This window comes from Parus major, chromosome 24 (assembly GCF_001522545.3).
Source record: "Parus major isolate Abel chromosome 24, Parus_major1.1, whole genome shotgun sequence".
Lineage (NCBI taxonomy): Eukaryota > Metazoa > Chordata > Aves > Passeriformes > Paridae > Parus > Parus major.
In genome coordinates this window covers 2820423-2835213 of record NC_031792.1, presented here as the reverse complement: position 1 = coordinate 2835213, position 14791 = coordinate 2820423, and the positions used below count along the sequence as shown (strand labels likewise).

General features: G+C 47.1%; 1 long non-coding RNA gene across 4 annotated transcripts in view; it reads left to right on the top strand.

Moving 5' to 3' along the window:
• LOC107214406 overlaps window positions 1-14791 on the top strand; it is a 131500-nt gene that overhangs the window by 86858 nt on the left and 29851 nt on the right. For 3 of the 4 annotated variants that reach the window (XR_001524936.3, XR_001524935.3, XR_001524932.3), the window contains exons 8-9: window positions 3352-3413; window positions 12632-12663. This is a non-coding gene — a long non-coding RNA (uncharacterized LOC107214406). The remainder of the gene's footprint in view (window positions 1-3351; window positions 3414-12631; window positions 12664-14791) is intronic. The other variant, XR_001524933.3, reaches the window with a different exon arrangement.

The window sequence follows — 14791 nt, the reverse complement described above, 5'->3', positions numbered from 1 at the left end:
AAAAAAAAAAAAAGCAAAACCAACCCCCCACATTTTTGGCAATGGGTTGTTTTTCTAAGCAATTAATTAAGCACTGATTTTAAAAGAATTTGAATGAATCCTTCTACTCTGTGTCAAGCATGGATTTTGTATTAATCACTTCACTACTCGCTGCCTGAATAAGGACTGAAAAAAGGATGCAGGGAGTAAAAATTTCCCCAGGAAATGAATCAGACGAGGAACCTATGCCTCATCTCGCCTCCTCCAAGTGAAGAAAGAGAGGATTTTGTCACTGGTGGGTCAGTTTACAAACGTGTCCTTTGCAGGGTGAGTCAGAGCGAGCAATGCATTTCACAGCGATGCATTTCACAGCAATGCATTCCCAGCAATGCATTTCACAGCAATGCAGCCACAGATGCAGCTGGAACCAGAGCTGAATATCAGCCAAAGATAAACAGGAGTGAATCCTCGTGCCCAGCAGAGTCAGCAGAATGGAAATGCAACCTGTCAGATCTGCTCGTGTGTCAGCCAGCTCTTGCTGTGTCAAAATTCCCTCTGGCTTCCATGGGAGCAGGGAAATCCCTCGGGATTTGTGATTTCCGTCTGCTGATAAGGGAGAGCTGTGCATTTTTATAAGATGGAGTTGGAGGATCCGGTTTTTTCACTGGAATTTTGAGTGGGATCCAGTGTCCAGTGGATGCTCCCAGGTGGGCATCACCCCTTTGTGATAAAAATCGGGAGCAGGTGGGAAGCGCTGCTGTCTCCGGACTGGGATGAATGCATTGAGAGTTTGGAGTTTTCCAAAATGCTGGACAAATATTTATGTTTTTTTCCCCCCAAACATCAGCCTTTGTTAATGTTAGAGCTGTTAAGGGATGTGCAAAAGCTGTTGTCGTGAAAGCACCATCAAGATTTGTTGTTGATGTTTTGGTTGTGGGCGAGATAATGAGATTTAGCCTAGAATCTGAGCTGAAATATGAAAATTTTAATATTTTTCCCTGGTTTCACTTTCCCCAGTGTTTCCTGAGACTAAACCTTGTTAAGTGTGTTAATCCTTGTGGGTTTGGGGTTGTTTTAGTGGTTTTTTTGTAGCTTTCCAGGCTGTAAAAGTGTTTAGGCAAGAGGATGAAATATTTGGTGGGTCAGCAGTGAGATCACAATTTACTGCTGGCCAAGATCGGTATCCTGAAGTGGGAGAAGAGGAATGGCTGAGATGCTGCAGGTCTTTCTTTGGGATAATGGTCATCCTTGGAAAGATCTGTGATTAAACCAGTTCCTCGATGGAATGTGTGTTTATCAGAGCGGTTTTTCAGCCTCTCGGCTCAAAGACCATCCCAGTTTGCAAACAGCAGCAAAATGGCAACGCTGGGGCAAAAAAAATCTTGGGAAGGAGGTGGAGAATGACAGACCTGGAGCCAAATTTAAATTTTCCTTTAACCACGAGTCCTCTTCTCTTTAGGGTTAAACGTTTCCTCATAGGAGAGCCAGAGGCTCTTGATTATCCATGCAAAACAGGCCGGGGCTTTGATTAGTAAGGTTTTGTCTGCCACACTTTTAAACGGACGAAGCTTAATTTAGATCCCCACACAAAAATCCAAATTGGACGGTGGAGACACAGCCCCACTTTCCCTCTCTTATCCCGGGGCACCATTCCCCACCCTTCCCCTTCTTCTCCATCCATCCCCCCAAAAAAAAATCCCAACCCAAGCCTGGCTTTGAGCATTGGGGGGATCGGGGAACAATTAAAGCGATGATGTGTGTGCTTGAAGGAGAAAAGCGAGCTGCGGTAGCTGTGCTTTGACAGGTCTTTGGAGGATTTCAAGGAAGTTACACCCACTTCATTCATGATAATCGGCTGTTTAACGCCGAGCAGCTCAGTGTTATGAATGAAAAGGGAGCGTGTTTTGGCTTGCAAGAACAACTCGCAAATCTAATGCTTCACTCGTCAAATAACCAGCCACGTTCACAAAAAAAAAAAAAAAAAAAAAAAAAAAAAAAAAAAAAAAAAAAAAAAAAAAAAAAGGAAAAAAAAGGAAAGAAGGGAAAAAAGGGGAAAAAAAAAATCTTGACTTCATTCTTGAAATTAATGGATGAGGGATTTAGCGGGAAAAAAAATAATCCTGCAACACCTAAAGCTGCATCTTCTCTTTCTGTAGGAATCCAAAAGCCTTTTACCTCCCTTTGACGTGTTTGTAACTCTTTGGGACTGGATGAGTCGGGGGAGAAAATGCAGCCCCTGCTGGACTTTGATGCAGCTAAAGGCAGGCCCTGGTGACTTTTTGTGCATTTGATCAGAACATGGTGAATTGTTGGATTTCGTGTCATTTTGGGGCAGAAAGAGAACAGAAGGGAAGAGAGTGTTAGGAAGGAATAAGTTTGGATTTGGATGGGTTGCAGAGGCTCTGTGGGCTCTCTGCTGTGCCTGAGCAGGCTCATTGATTAGGAATATATTGATTTTTGGGGGTACTGAAGCAGGATTTGTGGAATATTATGATTTCCTGGAGCTGCCCTGTGCCAGGTGCCTTCACTCCTTCTGGTGTACAGACTTGGATGACTCCTGGGAGGTTGTTGGAGGCCAATGTTGGTTAGGATATATTGAATTAAAGGCAAAAATACTTTGAGGGAACCTTTCTACCTTCCCTTATTCCCAGTTCTTTGGGAATAAAATGGCTTTTTGGAGGAGCAACGTGCTCAACCATCCCGCTGCCTCCTGCAGCAGGCAGGGAAGGGATCTGTGCCTGGGCAGGAAGGAATGCAGCTCCTTTGATCCCATTAAACACCCACAGGTGGTTGCAAAACGTTTTGCCACTGGAGCTGAGCTGAATATTTATTAATTGGAGTTTAGGAAGGAACGTGTGGAATCATTTCCCTCGCTGCTTCTCGTCTGGGTTTGGGGTAAAAGTGCCAGCTGGGATGGTTTTAATTCGAGCAGAATTTGACAAAGCATTAATTGGTGCATCCATCGAGGGCTGTGCTGTGTTCATGGAGCTGACCTCACCCTGAAAAGGGGAAGTTTTGCTCAAAGGAAGCAAAAAAAAAAAAAATCAATTAGAGAAAACACAATTCCATCTGATGATGTTCAATCTTTGGTCAGCAGCTGGGAGCCTGTGATGGAAGGTGGGAGAACAAATTTTCCTCATTGTTTTAGCACTGAAATAATTCCCAGAACAGCGTTTGGCTCAAGGCAGGATCGCACTGGAGCCCTTCCCACTTAAAAGTGGGGGGGAAAAAAGCCAGTTTGGGCAAAAAGGGCAGAAAGGGCTGAAGGCAAAGGTGGGTTGGATGGAGCCTGGGATGGGAGGGAGGGTGGCCATCACTTCTTCATCTCCTACACAAAAAATTAACTCCCTTCTTTCCTCTTTTCCTCCACAGAACCGTGTTTGGGGCAAACCAAGAACTGAGCAGATCCTCTTTTATTTCCACTCATTTTCAGGGTGAGTGAATCCTCTTGTCTCCGCTCCTGCTGCCGTGTCCTGTGCAGCTCCAAAGTGTGACTTAAGGTTCAGAGGAAAATCTCTCTTTCCCTAATCTTTGCACTGATAACACAGAGCTTAATTTAGCAGCAGTCAGGCAGAACATTTGGATTTTGTCATCCATTTCCAAAACTATTGTTGGCTTCTTATTCCTTTGTTTCCACACACCACCACCCCCAACTCGTTTCAGATTTACATTTTCTTGGGGGTGCCAAAAGATAAGTTAATGCCAACTTGATGATTAATTAGCTAATACTTTCCTCTGCCTTGAGATGGAAAGCCTTTATCTGAGTCACTTATTAATTTTTATTTTATTTGTTGCTGCATGGGTACATTTGAAGGGATTCGAGTTCTGCCCTCCTGAGAAAATTGGGAAGGAATTTAGAGGAACAGGAGGAAAGAAGGGCAAAGGAACCTTCAACTTGTTATCAGAAAATATGTCTTAATATTGAGATCAGGGTACTTTTATATCTATATTCTTCAAGCCCCCAGCAATATCAGAGACTCATTGTCAAAATCACTGGAAATACGGAGTTCTGAGGCTTTTCAGCATCCTCAGAGATGCAAAAATCAATAAAAGCTTGATTTTCCAGAGGCTGTGGGAATGGCTCAGCTATTCCTAAGCTCAGTCTTCATGTCTGAGCTTGGAAAAGTTGTGGGAAAAACAAACGTGGGGCACTTCCAATGTGGAAGTTTCCAGGAGTTTGGTACTGGTGCACATCCCCTTTATTTTAGAGCTGGGAAGAGGAGGCAGATATCTCCTCTCAAGTCAGAGTGGGATATTTGGAATTCAAGATGGAATTCAGAGCAAAGGGATCGTTATTCAAATTGCCATAAATGCATTAACGCAGGAGCAGGGATGTGAATAAGTTTAATTTAATAATGATAAAAAAAGGGGGGAAACTCGAGTTGGAGAGTGATGATGAATTTATTGGTGGGTGAGTTTGGTTACCTCATTCTCCTGAGATCATGATGAGGAGTGAGGTAAGTGCATATTTCATGGCACTTGTGAGAGCCCTGCCTGTGGGCAGGAATTAATGCCGTGCACGGGAGAGGTGCTGCACATCCCAGGGAAAATTCCCAGCAGGAAGAAACAGGAGGACACCACTCAGCAGGAAAAGCTGGAGAATTCCAGGAGCTCTGTGCACAAAGGTGAACCACCCAGGCAATCCCTTTGTAAAGGGCTTCACTTTGGGGGGGTTTGAAACTCTGAGGGAAGAGTTTATTCCTAATATCTGATAGAAACCCACTCTCAGTGTGAAGCTGTTCTCCCTTGAGCCAGGGCTGTCCTGTTTCCATTTGGGAAGGCACAAGGCGAAGATTTTATGTTCTGTGTGAGCACTGAGATCCAGCTCTGTCCCTCCTTCCTCACTCCTGGATGTCCTAAGAGAGGTGGCACAGGTCTAAGAGATGTCCCCAAGTTAAATATTCAGTGAGTCACACCATGGAGATGCCATGGTCCTGTGGCCTGTGAGCCGTGTGTGCTCCTGGAATTACCATCCCAGCTTTGTCCTGCTCAAATCCAGCTGCAAATGCCTTTTTTTTTGGCCTTGATTAAGCCCTGGGCATGGATATATTGCCCCCTGTTAATCTGCTGAACTCAGCCTAAATTAGAAGCTCCCCAATTTTCAGAAGTCTTAAAACTTCCCTTGACTTCAGTGGGGTTAATCTGTTCCTGGAGGTGTTTTAAGGAGAGGGAGGAGGAAGAGGGATCAGTGGGAGAATTGGGAAGTTCAGAGACAAAAATCTGCCCCAAAAGGGAATCTTTTCCCCTCACACCATCTTTTTTTCCTTCATACATAAAATCTTTGCCTTGAGCCTTCCCAAAGTGAAATAGGACAGTGATAAGGCAAGGGGGAATGGCTTCAAACTGACAGTGGGTTTAGTTGGGATGTTAGGAAGAAATTCTTCCCCGTGAGGGTGGTGAATGGATGGAGTGGATTTCCCAGAGAAGCTGTGGCTGCCCCTGGATCCCTGGAAATGTCCAAGACCAGGTTGGATATCGGGGCTTGGAGCAGCCTGGGATGGTGGAAGGTGTCCCTGCCCATGGCATGGAATTAGAGGAGCTTTGAGCTCCCTTGCAAGCCCAGCCATTCTGGGATTTTATGGAAATTCAGAGCTCTCAGGGCTGGGTTTGGCAGGATGAGGGAGGAGTGGGAGGCAGCAGGAGCAGCTCCTTTCCCTGGCCTGTCTCAGCATTCCATGTGGTCACCTCAGATGTGGGACAGGCTGCTCTGGTTCCCTCCCTTCCTCCAGGAAATCTGAACCCCATCCAGCCTGCAGGAATGTGTGCTCAACTCCAGCCTGCATTAATGCTGCCTGCTTTGCATGAATAACCAAGTATTGACAGAGGCAGAGTCTTACTGCAGGTATTCCCCTTCCTGCTTCCTCCAGTGGCCCTAGGAAGACTTGGACTGGAGAATTGCTTAATTTCAGTCCTTATTTTTAATGAGATTATAGCTTTGAGGGCTCATTGTGCATTTTAATTGCTGATTCTTTAATGCAGGAACAAGGAGCAGAGCCCAGGTTTCCCCTTTGCCAGGTGAGTGCCAAAGGCAGCACATCAGTGAGCAATTTTCACTGCACTGAATCCATTTATTTTTTTTCCCACTGAAAATGTGAAAATTCCATCTTTCTTTCCCCACAACTTCAGCAGGAGCCGTGTGAGTCAGGACACGTGGAAGCAGCTGGCAGCTGGGTGTTTAAAACTGGATGGGCAGCACATCCTTCTCTATTTCCTTGGTCTTTACCCACTGCTCTGGTGCAGAGATGGATTTTTTTCCTAGGACTTTCTGTGTGTTTTGCCATGATCACTGTGTTTTATGCACAGGGCTGGAATTGAGTCTGACACTTTGGGCACCTCAGATCCCCAAATTTCTGTGTAAGGAATCCTGAACCGTGTTGTGGAGCGAGCTGAGATGGCTGAGGCAGATTTCTCAGGGTGTGAATTTTACCTGCAGGAGGGGCAGCCCCTGTGAGGTGTTTATGGACCTTATGACCCCCAGAAAAGATGAGGGCAGTGCACTGATAGCAATTCTCTCTCCTCCACATCCAAAGGGAATTCCCAGCTGAGGGAAAAGAGCATTTGTGGAGCAGTTTCCGAATTTAGAGCAGCTGCTGGATGTTGAAATGTTGTGCCAGTGGAGCAATGTCCAGCTCTAAATTTGGAGGGCATTAAGCTGTGGCCATGGGCTCGGTGTCCTGGTGCCTTGGCATGATGGGGGTGTTTCTCCTGGGTTATGGAGCAGCTGGGAAAAGCAGGGAGATTAAAGCCAGTGGAGGTAACAAATGTCATCTGAGGCAGGGGCAAGGCTCAGGGATGCTTGGCACACAGAGCCCTCAGCTCGTGTAAGGCCAGGGAGCTGCAGAGAGAAGTGAAAACAAAGCCAGGAATGAAGTGAAAACAGAGAGGAACGAGGAGCAAAGTGTCCAAAAAGTTTGGAACCAGCCGGTGGAGGAAGATGATGTCCCACACATTTGATGGGGTTTAGTCAGTGTGTTCCAGCCCAGAGAGGTTTCAGCTTTTCAGAGGGGTCTTTGACCAGGAGGGAGAGGTGGAAACAGCAGCTCTGGGTCCTGCCTGTCCCTCCTTCCCTAGGGATTTACCTCTCCTCCTCCAGCTCTGTGCTCTTCCCAAGGCCCCTCTCCTTTTCCCCTCAGCCTGTGCTGCTCCCTGGAGACCCAAGCTCTTTCTCCAGGCTCTGCTCCATGGCTGAGGCTCAGCTGAGCAGGTCCTGAGCATCACTGCTGATCTCTTTACAACATCAGAGGGGCAGAGCACACCCCACGCTGGGAGCATGGAGCCCTGGCTGCAGGAGCTGGGCAGGACTCACCATCATTGGCATTTTCATGGCACCAGAGAGGAGCTTTGGAGCCCACAGTGGCTGAGGGAGCTGGGGATTGCTGGCACGTTGCAGCAGGAGCGAGGTGAGGCTCCTGATGTTTATTATTTGGCCCATCAGGCCGTGCCCTGATCCTGCTCACTCATCCATGCTGGGAACAGCTTATCCGTGGTGCTGGGGGAATGCCATGCCAAAATCCTCTTGTAGCCCATCAGCAGGGCTGTCAGAGCACCTCACCAGGCTGTGAAAGGAACAAAACTCCATCAGTGTCTGTGGCTCCTTCTCCTTTCCAAGAAGCAGGGGATGCTCACAGGGATTAAATTGCTTTGTAGGAGGTGGAGGACTGAATAAAGGGACTTAGAGCTGCCAGGAGAGATTCCTCAGGGAAGTTCTTCCTCTGAGATGTCACATCCCTGTGTTCTGGGTCACAAGTACAGCACTACCCAGAGACCAAGACCTGTTTTCAGCAAGTTCCACGTGGTTTCTTTTGGGTTTTTTTATCCCATTCCTTCCCTGTGCTTGAGGCAGAGGAAATAGGATGTGAGTACCACACGTGGTTTATGATTTTTGGGAAAATACTGTGTCCTGGTTGTAGCTCTGAACAATCCTCATGCAGTGGGTGGTGCCTGAAGCTTTGTGCTTTGCTTGTTTTAGAGAATCTCGGAATGGTTTGGGTGGGAAGGGACCTTAAAGCTCACCCAGTTCTACCCTGACACCTTCCACTCTCCCAGGCTGCTCCAAGCCTGGCCCAACACGGCCCTGAGGACTTCCAGGGATGGGGAGCTGTGCTCTGAGGAGTTTCTCAGGGACTTTTCCAGGTGTGGAGAGGATGAGTCAGGTATGGGACAACACCTTCATGGAGAACATCTCCCATCCAGCCGTCCTTCAGCTGTAACCCAGACCTTCCAGCCTCTGCCTGAAGCTCAGAACTGAGGGCAGGAGGGACTCAATGTTTCTTTGAGCCCCTCGTTGTGTTCCTGGCAGCTCTCTGCTCGTTTCCATCCCTATTTTCTGTTCCCTCTGCAACCCATTTGCTGCCGCCCTGCCCTCCCTCCCTCGGCACGCTCCCGACACAATGGATTCCTTTCTGCGGTGAATCCCCTGCTCCACGCAGACATTTGCTGGCTCCTCTCTTCAGGATGCTTTTCAATGGGAAGAAGAGGGGAAAGTATTCCTTGTTCCCAGAGAAAACCAGCACTGGCAGCCTGGGTTATTTTGTCGGACGTGTGGCTTTAAGTGACGCCTTTGCCATCTGTTCCGTCTGCTAATTAAGAATGCAAAACAAACGGAGCCCACAATTGCTTCATTTAGAATAAGAGAGATGGCAGTGACCAAAACAGTTTTATTTTGGTGTCAGATGCTCTTTTTATTTCTCCTGTCTCTTCCTAATCTAAAGCAGGGCTGGAGCACTTCTCCCTCTCCCTGTTTGCAGCAGTGGATGCTGCTCTGACAAACAGAACCAACTTCTACATGTTCAGCCTTTAGGGCCTCTAAGGGACAATCCCACAAGAGCAAGGAAAGAGAAAAAAACTTCATTTTCAGCTGAGAGGGCTGATCCCAGCTTCTATGTTTTCAATTCAGTCGTGCTGCTCTTAGATCTGCCCAGAGGCACCTCAGGGTACCTGCAGGAGGTTTGCCAGCAGCGTGTGAAACGCTTCCCCAGCCTGGTCCAGCCCATTCCTGCTCACCACAGATGGGTTTTGTAGCCAGGATGGTGGGAAGGAACCATGGGCTCTGCTCTGGCTGTGTCCAGCAGCCCAGGAGATGAGTTTTTCTGGCTTTTGGTTGTGAGTGAATCATCCCCAAGGTTGGTGATCCATCTTTGGTGACTGGGCTATATGGAGCCCCCTCCATTCATTCACTGGCTGCTGTCAGCTCTAACATTCCCAAAATTGCTGCTGACGTGCTCCAAACCTTGGGGAATCGTGGAGGTGTCCCTGGCAGCACAGCCACAGACTGATGTGACCTAGCTTGAGAAAATGGACATTCTCTTCCTCCTCCTTCTTTCCCCCCCAGCCTTCACTCTTGCTGTGATAAATCAACATATATTGAACTTAATTCTTTGACTGGGTCTGTGTTGAAGGGCACTGGGCTGGCAGTGTTTTTATGCCTACTAAAACAATGTTCTGGACAGTGGAAGACCTCCCTCTTTCCTCCCCATCAAAATTTGTCTGTGCTTAAAGATTATTTTTAAATTATTCTCACTACTATCTAGTTTTCCTGAATATTTTCCCCAGTTGGAAGGGAATGGCAGGGGACGCTCACCCAGTGAGAAACTGCAGCTGGAAAGTTCTCCCTCCCCATTTTCAGCTCCCAGCAAACTGCCCTAGCCCAGCTGAGGCAGAAATACATGGAGAACTCTGTCATGAAATGCCCAAATCTGAAATTAAACCCAGCATGGGCTGAGATCCCAAACTGGGCTGGGTTCCTCCAACCCTGAGCAGCCAGATCAGGAGCCTGCCCCAGCCTGGAGACCACCTCTGCTGTAAAAATGATGGAAAATGCTTCAGGAGGTTCCAGCAGGAGGGTTAAAGGTTTTTTGGTGTCCCAGGCCTGAAGGATGATGTTGTGGTTTAAGCATTTGGACTGGAACCAAGAGATGTGAGACAAATTCCAGGCTCTGTTGTTCACTTCCTCTGTCAGCTCCTGGAAATCTCTGCTGCTCCCCTTGCTCCCATCCTCCTCCTGTCACCCTTTCACCAGGGAATTGAACTGACAATCCAGGTAATTTTCTGAAACCCTTACATTTAGGGTTAAAATTTTGTTCCATGCCCGTGTGCCTGCGAGGTGGAAACAGCTTAAAGCTGGAAATGAAGGACAGAAATCTCTGAAAGTTTAAAGGATGTGAATTAATCCTTCCCTCAGTGACAGTGAGGAACAGCCAGGATCGGTGAGTGAGGGGTGGCAAGGCCAGGAAATGAAGGCAGGGTACATTTTTCCCTGGCTTTGGTTAGATTCCCAAGGAATGAGCATCCAGGAGCAATGCTGAAATGATCAGCACCAATAAGAGTTAATTTTGTACCTCCAAAGCTGTATTTAGTAAGTTCTGGTCATTGAAATCCACTTAATTGAAGAAGTTCTTTGCCAGAGTCACAATCTGATTGATGAAGGTTTGTCCTCCTGGTCCCTGACACATCAGGAGGGAAGGGAAGAAGGAAAGACAATTTCTGGATGCTTTCTTTAGGTGTGTCAACATCTATTTTCTGCTAAATTACTTTGTACTTGAAGGTTTGTGTGTCTAGAAGAGTTTACAGGATCAGCTGCCCTGTTTTGGTGTTAAAATTTGCCTTTGGTTTCTTTGTCACAGCTTTAACTTCAAGCTGGAAGAAGGTAAATTTTATTTTCTCTGTGGAATTTCCAGAACAGGGCATATAGAGGTCAAAATTTCTTGCTAGAAAGCCTTGACAGGTGTGAAAAATTTAATCCAAACCATTCATAACACGTGATTCTCTTCACCTCTTGATGCATTTAACCTGCTCTGGGACAATGAGTCAGCTTTTATTCCAAATATCAGCAGTCTTAGGTCAAATTTGGGCTGTTGCTTGTCAGGAATGGGAATTCTGCATATCCTGGTGGTGTTTCATGGCTCATCTGAGTATTTACAGTTTCAGGCATTGCTCCTGCTCTGCCTCAGGTTGAACCCAGAGTTTGGATCTTGTGCTTCTTTGCCCAAAATGTGGTACCTATAACAAAAAAAAAAAAGGTGTATTTTGCCTGCTGGAAAGAAGAGATTGGAGAAAATCTCATTTTCTTGGTGATGAGGCAATAAAAACCCCCATGGCCATCAGCAGCAGCAAGGTGGATCCATGAGGGAAGCTGTAGAAGAGAAAAAGCTCCCTAAATTAAATGTCCTGAACCCCATTTATATCACATTACAGGAACACTTAAGTGGGGTTTTCTCCTTTTTTTTCTGGGGATTTCTCTACTCCATGGATGCTTCCAGTTGTTGATTTTTTTCCTAGAAAACTTGGAATTTCTTTTCCTTTCATTGGGATGCACCAGCTTGTTCCAAGTGGCAGGTATCATCCCAAAATATTTGCTGGAGGGGAAGCAACTCTCAGCCCCCCTGCAAGGATTTTATCTCTCCTTTAAATTACCCAGTTCAAATGCACGGATAATGACACTTGTAATGATGATAAAACGGGAGTGTGGCTGCATGGAGTAACGTTTAAAAATAATGATACACCTCTAAGTAGGTCTTATAAAAGGAAATCTTAAATTGCTCCAGGGAAACAGATGCTTTGGGGGACTTGTGGATAAAAATAGTGGCTTCCAATTGGCAACCAAAACAGAAATGTAGCCCCACTCAGTCAACCTCAGCAGCAGAAATTCCTCTGAAAACCTCAGGGCCCGAAAGTGGGAAGGTGTGAAAAGCACCTGGTGCTGCACCTGCAGGGGGGTTTAGCATCTTTTAGCCTCTTCTGCTTTTTGTCAGAGAATCGTGGAATGGTTTGGGAAGGACATTAAAGCTCATCCAGTTCCATCCTGACACCTCCCACTGCTCCCAGCCCCATCCAGCCTGGCCTTGGGCACTTCCAGGGATCCAGGGGCAGCCCCAGCTGCTCTGGGCACCCTGTGCCAGGGCCTCACCACCCTCACAGGGAACAATTCCTGCCCAATTTCCCAACTAAACCTCCTCTCTGTCAGCTCAAAGTGAATTTTCTTGCTGTTTCTCAGCTTTCTCTCCATGGTGGTGCCTTTCAAGCTCCCTGCAGTGGGGAGCTTTGCCCTGGGCTCCTTTTTGGGGCTGCTCAGGGCTCGGTGCTTTTTGAGGGCTCAGAAGGGCTGAGCCAGCCCCAGCAGAGCTGGAGGTTTCTGCTTTGCAGGGTGAGGCTTTCAAAGGAGAGCTGCAGGTGGCTGGCTAGAGGCAAAGGCAAGGAATGTTTTCCCTGCTCACCTGGGCTGGTTGAAGGTCTGCAGGCAGCTCCTCCAGGGGACAGAGGGGTGTGGGCAGCCCCAGCCCAGCTCAGAGCCTGCTTAGGTACCAATTTCACTGATTTTAAGTTAAAATAACTGGTTTTTCATGGACATGAGGAGCTGTGGAAGGGAAAACCTTCTTCAACAACCCCTTAAAACTCATTCCAGCTGTTTCTAAGTGTGTGGACCTCAAGGGAGGTGCCTCAACCCCACATTTTGGGTTTGGGACAGAAACACCAACCTGTACAAAGGAACTGAGCAAGCTGAGGAAAGGGGAATGTTTCTTTTGTGTGCTTTAACTCACAGAAGCACTCAGAAATCATGTTTTGTGATGATTTCTGCTTTTTCCTTAACCATTAGGGCAAAAGGCAAATCTCAAACAAACAGTTTTAACTTGTTGGTTTGGTATTTTTCCTTTAGGTGGTTTCTCCCAAACCAAGACAAGCAGTCAGGTGAGTCAAACGTGGATCCCCTCATGGAATGCTTCTCCTGGCTGGGGTGACATCCACAGGGAACCCCCTGAGGCTGTGCACAGGGAATTCTCTCTCCTGGGCTTTTGTCCCGGGTAGAAAGCAAGGATAACGCTCCTTAGGGAGCTTTGGGTTCCTGTTTTGGAATGTGCTGCCCTCAGGACCACCCCTCACTCAGAGAATCCCAGAAAGGTCTCGGGTTTGATGGGACTTTAAAACCCACCTCATTCCGGTCCCTGCCATGGGAAGACTTTTCCTTGGAGCTGACAGTGGGATGAGGCTCCAAGGCACAGCCCATGAAATTGTTTTTTCCCGTGTGTGCTGCTGTTGGTTTTGCAGATTCCTGGATTTTCGTGTGAGGATGGAAATCCTCATCTCCCCCAAAGCAGGGCACAGAGGGAGCAGGAGAAGCAGGTGCTGAACGCTCCCACTGAGCTGTCCCTCAGCAGGAGAGGAGTTGGGATTGGGAAGAGAGGGAAGGATTAAAGAGAGATGGATTTCCTGCACCCAAACCAAGGAGCAACAAAAAAACCCAGAAAACCCCACCAAGTTTAATCCTGTCCCAGACAAGGCCAGCAGGCACCACATACAAATAGCTCAGGCTTTGATTCCATCTGCCCCTTCCTAAAAGTGGAAGGTGAAAATATTACATCCAAGTGCCTGCTTTGGGCACAGGCACCGAAGGGGGAGGAAGGAGAGGGTGTTCCTTAGGGACAGATGACCCCAGCGTGCTGGGAGAGCCAAGCCCAGTGTCTGAGTGGGTCAGACATTGTTAGATCTGGCAGGGAGTCAGACATCTGCCAGGGAACGAGGATTTTGTCAGGAGAAGTGGGAGAGAGAGAGAGGGAGAGACGCAGCGAGAGCCTCGCAGCGTTCTGTATCAGCCCGGATAACACTTCCTCTTTAAAATTCCCTTACTAAGCTGGGCTCCTATATTTTATATTCAGCAGCGAGGTCCCCGCCCCCCCAGCCCTCCCCACCCACCGCCACCCTGGCTGCCTTTAACTTGTTAAGTTTGAAAGATGATCCATACACAGGCTCTGCTCTGCCAGGCAGCCCCGTTTAAGGCCAAGATTAATGCAGTGCATTGGTGCAATCGTGCCGCAGTGGTGCGTGATCGGAATACGAGATGGAATATGGGGGGAAAGGCCAGAAATGTGCCTGGATTCCCAGTTTACACAAGTCTCCTTAGCAACTTGTCTGATTATTTTCATTTTTTTTTCCCCGTTTTATTTTTTTTCATACATGTGCATGCAGCAGCCTTGTCCCAAATCTCCAGCGAATAAAACATTCCCTGAGTTTTTAAACCTCTTCCATCGATGGTCTCGGTGTTGTTTTGCCTTTTCCTTTTGTTAAATTAGTGGCTCCATTTTTTTTTTAATCTTTTTTTCCCTCTCCCTGGAGAGAATCCCCCCTGTACCCTCCGAAAAGGACGGCAGAGGGGCTGGGGGTGGGGGCTCTGGGACAGTTTTCATTGTGACTTCCCGAGAGTTGGTTCCTGTCCAGTTGTTCACATCTCAGCATGTGGAATTATTGTGCTTTCTCCCGATTTGCCACAGAATTGGCAGTAGCCTGACATTGTTACTCACTGGAATTGCATTTGGAGCTGGGCTGATTATTATTTTTTTTTATTTTATTTTTCTTTTTTAACTTACTTTAATCACCCACATTTCTTTATTTTATAATTTTTTTTAAATTTTATCACAACCCCTTTGATTTTGCAAATATATTTAACTGTCTATAAAATGGAGGAGAGGAGGAAAAAAAATACAAACAAAAAACCCACCAGGGTGAGAGGACTGGGGCAAGCCTGTCCCTGAATCCCATTTTCCCCTCCCTGTGCAATTTTTTTTAGTTGCCTCCTGAAGAACCCCCTCCCTCCCATAGGAGGGAGTGGCCTTTTAGGGATCAAGGTACGTTGGATTATATTTTTTTTTCCCCCCCCAGTTTGTGTGATACTTTATTAATAGCATGGGGCAAGCGACAGGCTGAAGGGTGGGGAGAGCAGGGGAGGAGGGTGGAGAAAAGCAGAGTTCTCCTCCAAGTCCTGTACCTTGAAATAACTCAAGGAGAAAAGAGTTGCAGCCTCACTTGAGTTGTTTCAAAATCT